General features: G+C 42.0%; 1 protein-coding gene across 1 annotated transcript in view; it reads right to left on the bottom strand.

Moving 5' to 3' along the window:
- The window catches only part of SPON1 (spondin 1), a 444,725-nt gene that overhangs the window by 276,749 nt on the left and 157,955 nt on the right, over positions 1-10,021 (bottom strand). The window lies entirely within an intron of this gene.

Below are 10,021 nucleotides of genomic sequence, written 5' to 3'. Positions count from 1 at the left end.
CTTGGGTTTCTGAGACAGTATCACTACAGAAGTAGATTGCCCAGTCGTCCTTCTGAGGAGTGGCTGGTGGGTTTGAACCGCCAGCCTTCTGGTTAGTAGTCAAATGCCTTAGGCACTATGCTACCAGAGCTCACAGATAAATAGCATTTCCATCAATGCAGAAAGTCCTGTTAGACAGTGGTGCTCTAGACCAGCTTCCTCTTTACCTGAAAACACCAGGCTTTGGACATAACCATCTGCAGTCATTGTTGTCTGACCTGGATTTCACAGCAGTGTTTCTAGGTCTTTTACTTCAGGTTTGTTTTGTTTTTTTAGCTTTCTCATTTTCAACACTAGTATGAACAGTGGAGATTTTACTGAGCATATTGGGAAAGCCTCAAACTCAAACTCACTGCCATCGAGTTGATTTGACTCGTGGCAACCCCTCCTTGGGTTTCTGAGCCAGTATCACTACAGAAGTAGATTGCCCAATCTTCCTTCTGAGGAGTGGCTGGTGGGTTTGAACCAGCCTTCTGGTTAGTAGTCAAATGCCTTAGGCACTACGCCACCCTAGGAAGGTAGAAAAAAATATGTATCATTGCCATAAATAACAAGAGTAAGCTTTAACTTGCTCAACTGTGTATAGTTCTTATGATGTTGAGCCAGGATTAGGAACCCACAACCCAGCCCCTTACCCATTAGCCTGTCCTGTGACAAGGAATATTGAACAAAGATAGTATGTAGGTGTCCCTAGGGTTACACAGTAGACTTTGATCACCATGAAAGAAAATGTATAAAAGCACAATAAACCCTTTCCTTTTTCACAATGGTGGTGGAGACCAGGTTTCTAGCTTGATTGTTATACTTCAGAATCCATCTTATCCAGCTCAAATCACATTACTTCTCTGAGCCTTGATTTCCCTTGCAAGAGTAGCCAGGAGGTAAAGTGGGAAGGTGCTAGGTAAACCGTTAACTACTTTAAAAATATAAAGGAGCACTTTTTATGCCTCAGCTTCTCATTCCCATCTTATAGAGAAGAAAACAGACTCAAACTGGGGAGATCCGGAACTTAAATCTTGACTTGTCTGACCCCAGAGGCCACCTTCAAGAAAGCAAACTGTCTAACGGGACAGTTTTAACCATCAAGAACCATCTTGAAAAGTGGAATTAGCAGTAGACTCTGCAGTGATTGCCAGAGAGATGTAGGGAGGGAGGCTTTCCCTGTCTGTGGAAAAATAATTCAACTTTTCTGTAAAGAGTTGTTTCAGAGATGACAGTGGCAGCAGCTCCCCCTTCCCCCCAGCCCTGTAACTCCCTGTCACTTCCTGGCTTTGTTCCAGGGGCTAAAGTGAAAATGGAAAGGAAGCCTTATTCCAAAGAGGCCTTGGCATTTCAAGTGCTCAGCTGAATATTCATGTTCCGGTCCCTCTGACTCCCTCACTCTTTTCCCCTCCCCTATACCCAGCTCTGGTGGTGCAGGCACTAAGGCATTTCTCTGCTAGCCAGAAGGTTGGTGGTTCAAACCCACCAGCTGCTCCATGAAAAGAAGATGGGGCAATCTACTGCTGTAAAAATTTATGGCCTCAGGAACCCAATAGGGGTCACTATGAGTCAGAATTGATTCAATGGCAGTGAGTTTGGTTTTTTGGGTTATACCTAGCACAAGCCTAGCACGTAGCAGGTGCTCACTAAAGGTTTGTCAAATGAATGATTGGGTCTTGTGGAGTGGTAGAGGATTGGGATAGTAAAAAATACGTTGCTGTTCCTTTCTGTCTAAGGCCAAGTGCCTCCTATGATACCACATATAAACAGTCTCTTTCACCTTTGCCTTCTTCACAGTTTCTATCCTGGACTGCTAGCCCTGGCCCACCTTTTGTACCTAGGTTCTTCCTTTGTGACTACCTTTCCCATTGAAGGCCTTTTGGACTTGATTTTCAATCCTCCTTTTTTGATTTGACCTTTCGTTGCCTGCCTGAGTTATGAGTTGCTTGGCTCTGCAATTACTCTGGGTAATAGCCTCACCTGGTCCAGCCCAGGCCTCAGGTTTACCTGGTCTCATGGTAGGTCTCAGAACTGCTGGCAGTGCAAGCCTGGATAGGCAGTGAGTGGAATGAGAGGGGAGGTGATGCCTTGACAGACCACAGTTCATAAGCATCTCTCCCATTCTCTCCTCAAGGTACAGAACTATTGAGGCCCTCCAGTCCCCTTGATAAAACATGAATCATCCTTGGGAGAATTAAGCCTCATTGGAGCTGTATTCATAAACTGTGGCAGATCAAAACTTGATGACCCAGGGCTCAAATCCCAGTTCTAACACCTATGGGCTATATGATGTTGGCTAAGTTGTGACTCAGTTTCCTCCTCTTGTAAAATGGAGGATATAAAAGTATGTACATTATAGATTTGTTGGATAATATTTTTACTATGATTGAAAAATTAGATCAATATCCAGCTAAATGCTCAGAGAAGTGATGTTTTGGCAAAGGAGTGGAAAGGGAGATAATGAAAATAAAGAGGGATACGAACATTCCCTGGGAGTCTCTAAGTTGAACAAATGTGGTTACTGGACACTTCTGCTAACCAAAACTTGGAGACTCAAATCCACCCATAGGCACCTAGGAGTAAAGGTCTGGTGATCGACTTTGAAAACACAGCCTTTGAAATCCTTTTGAAGCAAAGTTCTACTCTGACACACATGATGTTGTCACAAGTTGGAACTGACTTGATTGCAACTGGTTTGCTGGTGATGTTCATTGACTCCAATACCTGGCTAACTGTTCTAGCCTGGCTCCACCTTTGCCCAACCACACTCCTTCCCGCTCCACCATCAGGATCCACCGGCAGGTCCCCACATGTTCACTATTCTCTCTGGTCTAAGAGTAGTCACACATTCTGTTTAGTGGCATCATTTCAGTTGGTGTCATACAGAGCAGTGATTCATAGTGCCACCCGCCCAACCTCCTCCTAACCAGACCATAAAGAATCCTTAGTAATGTTTATTATCAATTTTAATCAAAGAGTAATATGTGATATATTTGTAAATTGCCTAAATGTAGTATTTCTTAGATTCTATGAATACTATCAACAAAATTGTTTTGTAAAATCTTTCTACATTGATTGTAATAATTATAACATTATTAGTAACTGAATAGAAGGCTTTTGAAAAAATTATTCTTTCTTTTCCTTTAATTTAGATGCTCTGGTGGTGTAGCGGTCAAGGCATTTGGCTGCTAACCAAATAGATCAGTGGTTTGAACCCACTAGCCACTCTGTTGAAGAAAAATGAGGCAGTCTGCTTCCATAAGCATTTACAGCCTTGGAAACTCTATGGGTTAGAACAACTTGATAGCACTGACTTAGGTTTTCCTATAATTACTACTTCATTCTCAAAAAAATTATTGATATAGGTTCACAAATACTATTCACCAATATACTGTAGCTAAAACACCAGAAAATTTGATAAAATCAATGACTATAAAAAACACCAGCAGCAATGAAATCACTACTGTATGCTGTAGCCCATGCTGAGGAAACCACATGATTCAAAGTATCATTGTAATAGGGTAATGTGATAGTTAAGGTTGTTGTCAACTTGGCTGGGCCTGGTTGAATGGCTGGGCATCTGGAGGTAGTTATTCCCCATGATGAGACTGGCAATCAACTCCATGGTGGAACCTGCTGCAAGCAGCTGAGTAGCTGTTTTGGGTCATGTGGTCTGCTTCCCGTATATAAGGAGAAGCTTTGGGAATGGCCTCTAGCTTTTTGGCATGCTTGAACCCTGCATGCAGCCTGTCATGCTCGGCTGATTTGGGGACTTTCAATGGACTTGAATTAATGGCCTGCCATGTGGTTTGGTAATATGGGGACTGTGCCTTTTTACTCATTGACCTTGGGCTTATGAGCCTCAGCAGCCAGCAGCTGCCCGAGTGAAGAGATGCCTCTAGCTTCAGTGGGCTAGGAGCAAGAGGCAGAGCTGAAGCCCAAGGTCAAAGGGCTTTCACCCAGCCCCTAGATCCCAGCACTTTGAACTCGGACTTCTAGTCCTCCAAAATTGTAAGAGAATAAACTCCTGTTTGTTTAAGCCATCCCATTTGTGGTATATTCCTGCCAGAGCAGCACTAGGTAACCAAAACAGGTAATGATATCTCTGACCAGAGTGCATTAGAAGGTTTGGAAAGTAAATTAGCATAGAGTTTTAATCACATAGGTGTCTTGATACATCTAAGCTAGGTTTATGAAAAATATTTTTGTTGGTATAACTAACTGAGGGATATTTTTATAAAAATTAATTTCTGCTGAAACAGTGCACGAAAATTTTATAGACAGTCATTTTGGTGTCAACCACCTGACAGTGTCACCTGGTGTGGCTGTATTCCCATAACATCCTAGTGACACCTCAGATGTTCCCTCTACCCCTTCTCCACTACTACCAATCACCCTGCTCAATGTCAGCTCAGGAGCTACACTCTTCGTATCTTCTCCACTACCCCACACTAGGCTGGGTGCCTGCCTGCCCCACCTCTGTGCTTCTCCTGTGGCAGTGCTGTTCCTTCAGGCTGTAGCTACCTATTGGCTTGTCTGTCTCCCAACATTCTGAGTTCCCAGTAGGCAAGGGCTGTGTCTTGCTCAGCTCTGCATCCATGGTGTCTAGCATGGTGCCTGGTCAGGAACATGGGTGCTAAATGCAGTGGGCTGCAAGAAGGAAACAACGAGCAGATGAATGCAGCCCAGTCTCTCCGGCCTGGCCAGTCCTTGCCTGTCTTTTCCATTGGACCAAATGTCTTCCAATCTAAATCTGAGCCCACACTGCTGGGAGTAAAAAGAAAGAAGGAACCATACAAATACAGCCCTTCTGTTTTTCCTTCTACTTGCCTCCCACCCCTGTCTTTGAATTGAGTCTTTTTAATTTGAAACTATTTCAACCTTACAGAAAAACTTCAAGACTAAGACAAATAACTTTTTTTCACTCTGAAGCATCTGAGAGTGAATTATTGACATGATGCCTGACAGCTCGAGTGCTTTAGTGTGCATTTTCTACAAACAAGGATATTCTCCTACATAACCATGATACAACCACCATGTTTAGGAAATTAACATTGACACATCACTACCATCTAATCCTCAAACCTCATTTACGTTTTGACAATTGTTCCTTTATAGCTGACAGACCTAGTTTAGAATCACAGTGTTGCATTTAGATTTCATATTTTTTTGGTCTCCAGTCTAGGATAGTTCTTCTGTCTTTTCTTGACTTCCATGACTTTGAAACTTTTGAAGAGAACATGTCAGTTATTTTGCAAGATGTCTCATGACTAGATTTAGGTTATGTCTTTAGCAGGAACCATTCAAGTGATGTGTCCTTCTTACTGTATTGTCTCAGATTTAAGTTTAGATTTATCCCATTACTAGTGTCTGCCAGACTTCTCCAAGAAGCTCTAGTGATGCAGTGGTTACAGCATTAGGCTGCTAACCAAAAAATCAGAGGTTCAAATCTACCAGCCAATTCGTGAGAGAAAGATGAGGCAGCATTCTTCAGTGAAGATTTATAGACTTGGAAACTATCTCGGGTAGTTCTACTCTGTCCTATAAGGTCTCTATGAGTCAGAATCTACTTGGTGGTAGTACCTTTGGAACCAGACTTCTCCACTCCACTCCTTTTGTAGTTTATTAAGTATTTGGAGAATAGAAAATTTGATATTATAAAAATCTCCTGTTCCTCATCAGATTTTCCAGTTACTCATCTACTTATTTACCTGTTCTTATTTATATCAGATGACCTATGGTTTTCCACTTATTTAACGGGCTGGAATCTCTCATTCTTAGAACTAACTGCATGGGACTTACACCTATGTGCTTCTACTTCCTCCTGTAGTCATCTATCAGTTAAGTGGTAGAACCAGAATTCAAACTCAGGCAGCTTGGTGTGAGTCTACCTTTTAAATTATATGCTTAACAAGCTGGTTTGGAGGTAAGTTGGGTCTAGAATTTGGGGCAATTGGGGCTTCTACAGGGGCTTTCTTTTGGGAATGAAGGAAATTGGCTTCTGCGTTTAGGCAGGGAGCCTGATACCTACCAAGTGTGAAGCAGGAGCCATGACAGCAGGGAACCTCCAAAGATGGGCTTGGGTTTGTGGGCCCTGAGAGCAGCCATAATCCAGTTACTTAGGTTCTCTGTGTCATAATTCCCTTCTGGCACTCCCCATGCTGTCAATAATGTCTTAGTAACCATTATAGTTGGCCTTAGCTTGAGGGACGGGCCTGAGTCCAAGCTTGGAGCAAAGACAGGAGGAGCAGTTGTCTAAGAACTAGATCCATACTCTAGACCCAGGTGCATAGTTAGGGTGGCCAGCAGTAGCTAGGGTTTTTTTCTTTTCTTTTTTTTTTTTTTTGGTACAAATAATTCCCTGGAGCCCCTGGGTGGTACAAATGGTTAACATGCTCAGCTGTCAACCTAAAGGTTGAAGGTATGAGTCTACCTAGAGGCAACTCAGAGGAAAGTCCTGGAGATCTACTTCCAAATGATCAGTCATTGAAAACCCTGTGGAGTGTATGGGGCACAAATCTACTCTGATATGTATGGAGTTGCTCTGAGTCAGAACTGACTCACTGGCAACTGGTTGTTAATATTCTCCAGTTCTTGAGAACATAACCTGGCAGAAGGCTAGCCTTTTTGTAGTTAAACAAAAATTGGTTCATAATGAAATAATCTTCAAATAATACTTTGCATGTAAAAGATAAGGGACTGCCCTTGTAGGAGTCAGATTTGCTCCTCAGAGTTCACACTGTTGGTTCCATTCAGAGAGTCTCTGTTGCCTCTGCAAAACCCTAGGTGGCACAAATGGTTAAGTGCTTGACCACTAAATGAAAGGTTGGTGTTTGAACCCATCCAGAGGCGCCTTGGAAGAAAGGCCTGCTGATGCACTTCTGAAAATTCACAGCCTTGAAAACTCTATGGAGTGAAATTCTACTCTGTGATACACAAGGTTGCCATGAGTTGAAATCGATTCAGTGGCAACTGTTTTTTGTTTGTTTTTCTGTTGCCTCTAGCATTAATTAAGGAGCTCTCGTGGCATAGTCCATAAGGTATTTGACTGCTAACCAGAAGGCTGGCAGTTCAAACCCACCAGCCACTCCTCGGAAGAAAGAGTGTGCAATCTACTTCTGTAGAGATACTGCCTCAGAAACCCAAGAGGGTGCAGGTCTCTGTAAGTCAGGACCGACTCTGAGGCAGTGAGGTTTTTTAGTTTTTTTTTTTTTGTGGTGGTGGGGTAGTGAGTAAGGCATTTGGGTGTTAAACAGAAGCCCAGTTCAAACTCACCAGCTGCTCCATGGGAGGAAGATGAGGCAATCTACTTCCACAAAGATTTACAGTCTTGGAAATCCAATGGAGTTCACTATGATTCAGAACCAACTCAATGGCAGTGGGCTAGCACTAATTGGGGAAGGATGTGGGTCATTCCTCTATGAATTATGAATTAAAAGCTGGGATCCAGGAAATTTGCAAATTTTTCCTTTGGTGGATTCTTGTTCAACACAGCATATATCACCACTGTCTACTGAGGAAGACGGCAAGGGGTGTCTTCCATCTCAATGTGCAATGAAACAAGTCTAAAGGTATATGTTATTGAATATAGTGTGACACTATAGAGACATTGATTGGACAATTGATAATAAGGGGAAATAACAGCCAAGTGAAACAGCCAAAAGCCAAACACAAAAAAGCCAAGGGTAGAGAAATCAGACTGGGAAGTGGGTTTACTTAGCAACATCACTAGTGGGAAGGAAGATTCCTCCAAGTAATGTGGACTAGAACAGTGGCCTGATCAAGTACATACTGATTCATGAGGTTTCCACATGGAGCCACAGATAAGTTCAATTTTATACATGCAGATGGACTTGCACACTCTGACTGCACATGAATCCAGCTGCCTGGTGCCGCATGAGAACAGTAGATATGTAAGAGTGAATGGGAGACCTGGTCACCTTTCCAAGGGCTCCATCTATTTGCTGGTTATTTGGTTCCCAGCAACAAGACAAGACTCAGTCCTGCAAATTTCATCTGGGGTTTCTGCCCAGTTGCCATTATTCACCACTCCCTGATTTTTCCCTGCTCTGGAAGTCTTTTCTCGAAGGGTAGCTGGGACTGTTGCTCACAGTCTGGGTGCAATTACTACAAAACAGCCTCTGACTTTAGGGGGAGGGTAAGGATGGTCTTTGGATCATGTAGGAGATGATAGCTAAATGGTCCTGCACCCAAAACTGCAATTAGAGCAATTCTGATGTCATTGTTAATCATGCCGATTTATATTTTGAAAGGAAACCAAATGATGGATATAATGATTATTTCTATTTCTGCTTCCCCCTCTCTTTCTCCTCAAAAATCTGGCAATAGCACTAAAGTCAAATTAAACATCTGCTTGAAAAATAAACCAGAGTGCTGATGACAGCTGCTCTGGACTTACAAATGCACCGCAGCTGTCAAACTCCTAAATTAACAATGATTTTCATTTATGAATAGCATAGAACTAAGAAATAAAGGAGCTTTCTCTCCTCTGTTTTTCCTGCTTCCAGGGGCTAAGTGTGAAATGTTAGGGAAAAGCCCAAGTAAAAACATAGCTAAATTCAGCCCACAGTAATTAATCATGAAGGAAATGGGGACTTACTTTCATCTTATGTAACCTCATTTCTTCACTGACTTTAGGCTGGGTACATCAGCTTGATTATATTCCACCTGAATTTGGAGGCAATATGAAGAATAGATTTGATACATGGAACACTAATGACTGAAGACCAGACGAGTTGTGGGATGACATTAAGAACATCATATATGAAAAAGGCAAAAGGTCATTAAAAAGACAGGAAAGGAAGAGAAGACCAAAATAGATGTCAGAGGAGACTCTGAAACTTGCTCTTCAATGGAGAGTAGTTAAAGCAAATGGAAGAAATGATGAAGTAAAAGAGCTGCACAGAAGATTTCAAAGGATGACTCAAGAAGGCAAAGTAAAGTATTTTACAATGAAATGTGCAAAGACTTAGAAAATCAAAAGAGGAGAACATGTTCAGCATTTCTCAAGTGGGAAGAACTGAAGAAATATTCAAGCCTCAAATTCCAATATTGAAGGATTCTATGGGCAAAATATTGAACAATGCAGAAAGCATCAAAAGAAGGTGGAAAGAATACACAGAGTAAGTGTCTGAAAAATAATTGGTCGATGTTCAACCATTTCAAGAGGTAGCATAAGATCAAGAATCAATGGTATTGAAGGAATAAGCCCAAGCTGGACTGAAGGAATTGGTGAAAAACAAGGCTCCAGGAATTGACAGAATGCCCACTGAGATGTTTCAACAAATGGATGCAGAACTGGAGGCACTTACTCGTTTATGGCAGGAAATTTGGAAGAGAGCTACCTGGCAAATCCACTAGATCAGATCCATATTTGTGCCCATTAAAGAAAGGTGATTCAACAGAATGTGGAAATTATCATATTGTATCATTAATATCACACACAAGTGAAACTTTGCTGAAGATAATTCAAAAACATTTGCAGCATTACATTGATAGGGTACTTCCAGAAATTCAAGCTGGATTCAGAAGAGGATGTGGAACAAAGGATATCATTGTTGATATGAGATGAATCTTAGCTGAAAGCAAAGAATACTAGAAAGTTCTTTATCTGTGTTTTATTGACTGTGCAAAGGCATCTGGCTGTGTGGATCATGATAAATTATGGATAACATTGGGAAGAATGGGAATTCCAGAACAATTGTGCTTGTGAAGAACCTGTACATAGACCAAGAGGCTGTCATTTAAACAAAACAAGGGGATATTGTAAGGGTTAAAATCAAGCATGTGCATCAGGGTTGTATCATTTCACCACTTATTCGATCTGTGTTGTTGTTGTTGTTATTTGCAGTCGAGTCGGCCCCGACTCACAGCGACCCCTCCTTGGATTTCCGAGGCAGTATCACTACAGAAGTAGGATTGCCCAATCTTCCTTCCGAGGAGTGGCTGGTGGGTTTGAACCGCCAGCCTTCTGGTTAGC

Source organism: Orycteropus afer, unplaced genomic scaffold (assembly GCF_000298275.1).
Source record: "Orycteropus afer afer isolate SDZICR_OR568_19922 unplaced genomic scaffold, OryAfe1.0 scaffold00014, whole genome shotgun sequence".
Lineage (NCBI taxonomy): Eukaryota > Metazoa > Chordata > Mammalia > Tubulidentata > Orycteropodidae > Orycteropus > Orycteropus afer.
The sequence above is the reverse complement of the archived record's forward strand: the minus strand, read 5'-3'. Positions and strand labels throughout refer to the sequence as shown.